The following is a 2,393-nucleotide window of genomic DNA, read 5'->3' as shown; positions in this document are numbered from 1 at the left end:
GTCTATTGTAAAAAGCGCTATATAAGTAAAGTTGACTTGACTTTATCCAAAGCAGTGTGAGCAGCATTGGAAATCTTTTCTCTTATTATCTGGGTTTCTGGATCTTGGCGTAAAGCAGCTCCATTTGGACTTGGTCTGAAAAAAGGAGAAGATCTTTGAGTCTTTTGCATTCAGATGACTGAAATCTACATCACTGTTAGCAGCAAATGTATTAGATAGTGACATAGTAAAACAATTCCTAAATCCAGGGTGAAGCATTATTGATGTAGCTACATTTGAAATTGGGTGTAGAAATTTGCTGCTTGTTTTGTTTACAGTTCATTTTATTTCATCATTTAATCTTGGTTTTAATTTATATTTATTAGGAACTAACAAAACTACATCGAAAAACAGTTTGAGGTTCAGGGGGTTCAATTTGGGCTTTATTGTGTACAATAAACTACAAACTTTGATACATTTGGTCTTTTACAGTATGTTAGCAAACATCCAACAGCATGGTCAGGTGTCCACATACTTTAGTTATATTATATATAGTGTATCTTGTGCAGAACACTTCTTAGCAGCTGTGCAATGGTGCCACCCTTTGTGGTAGTAGTGTAACTATGGGATGAGGATCATGCAGGGGTAAAACTAATGGTGAAAGGGTGAATGTACCTGTGTTGTTGTTGTTGTTGTTTTGAGGTGATGGAGCTTGTGCCAGGGTATAAACGTTCTCATTCGGCTTTTGCTGCTGACCTGATCACATCAGAGACATTTTACATTTATGTGCCAACTACCATATTAATGCAGTACTAGGTAACAATAATGTACACTGATCAGCCATAACATTAAAACCACCTCCTTGTTTCTACACTCACTGTCCATTTTCTCAGCTCCACTTACCATATAGAAGCACTCTGTAGTTCTACAATTACTGACTGTAGTCCATCTGTTTCTCTACATGCTTTGTTACCCCCTTTCATGCTGTTCTTTAATGGTCAGGACCCCCACAGGACCACCACAGAGCAGGTATTATTTAGGTGGTGGATCATTCTCAACACTGCAGTGACACTGACATGGTGGTGGTGTGTTAGTGTGTGTTGTGCTGGTATGAGTAGATCAGACACAGCAGCGCTGCTGGAGTTTTTAAACACATCACTGTCACTGCTGGACTGAGAATAGTCCACCAACCAAAAACATCCAGCCAACATCGCCTCGTAGGCAGTGTCCTGTGACCACTGATGAAGGTCTAGAAGATGACCGACTCAAACAGCAGCAATAGATGAGCGATCGTCTCCGACTTTACATCTACACGGTGCACCAACTAGGTAGGAGTGTCTCATAGAGTGGACAGTGAGTGGACACGGTGTTTAAAAACTCCAGCAGTGCTGCTGTGTCTGATCCACTCATACCAGCACAACACACACTAACACACCACCACCATGTCAGTGTCACTGCAGTGCTGAGAATCATCCACCACCTAAATAATACCTGCTCTGTGGTGGTCCTGTGGGGGTCCTGACCATTGAAGAACAGGGTGAAAACAGGTTAAAAAAGCATGTAGAGAAACAGATGGACTACAGTCAGTAATTGTAGAACTACAAAGTGCTTCTATATGGTAAGTGGAGCTGATAAAATGGACAGTGAGTGTAGAAACAAGGTGGTTTTAATGTTATGGCTGATCGGTTTTTATTAAATCAATCATTTTCATTTTCACTTACATATATAGACTTTTAGATTTATTGTACCTGTGTTGTTGTTTTGGGGTGTTGGAGTTTGTGCCAGGGTATAAACGTCCTCATTCACTCTCTGCTGCTGACCTGGTCCAATCAGAACAATTTAAGTGTTATTTAGAATCAGTGGTATTATGTGATTTTACTCTCAGGTGCTGTGATAGAGCTCTCAGTAATAGTGATTTTTTGCTTAAAAGACGTTTTGCTGCCTTTTCCCTCAGTGTTTTACAGCCATCAACAAAAATCATCTCCAATATCTAGTGCAAAATGGAACAGTAGATAAAGTACAAATAAAGAGAGTAGTGATTTATAAGCTGTGTTTTACAGGAATGTCTTTTCACCTCATCAACTTATAATTTATTGATTTTTGCAATTCAAATTCCAAAAAAAAGTTCCAACATATGCAATATAAGACTGTAAAGTTTGTTGAATGATCAAAAACACTAATTTTAGTGTTTGTAATCGCTGACATTAGACTTTCATGCTTAGATTAACATAGTTAATGATAAAGTTTGTATTAACAATGAACCTACCAGGTTGTGGTCTGAATTGATCCTCCATAATGAAATCATAGTAGTTGTTCTGATGTTGTGTAACTGCTGAGATACAGAAGAATACATAAAATGTGCAGCATCACATGATCAGAATAAATAAAACAGGGTAATAATACAGAAAACTGAT

General features: G+C 38.4%; 1 long non-coding RNA gene across 1 annotated transcript; it reads right to left on the bottom strand.

Annotated features, from left to right (window-relative positions):
- Nucleotides 1–1,778, bottom strand: LOC134318528 (uncharacterized). Its single transcript, XR_010013387.1, has 3 exons — nucleotides 1,728–1,778; nucleotides 655–735; nucleotides 1–135 (listed from the first exon to the last, which is right to left on the bottom strand). It is a non-coding gene; the product is annotated as an uncharacterized LOC134318528 (long non-coding RNA).
- Nucleotides 1,779–2,393: the final 615 nt, after the last annotated feature.

This window comes from Trichomycterus rosablanca, chromosome 1 (assembly GCF_030014385.1).
Source record: "Trichomycterus rosablanca isolate fTriRos1 chromosome 1, fTriRos1.hap1, whole genome shotgun sequence".
Classification (NCBI taxonomy): Eukaryota; Metazoa; Chordata; class Actinopteri; order Siluriformes; family Trichomycteridae; genus Trichomycterus; species Trichomycterus rosablanca.
This window is presented reverse-complemented; position numbering and strand designations above follow the sequence as displayed.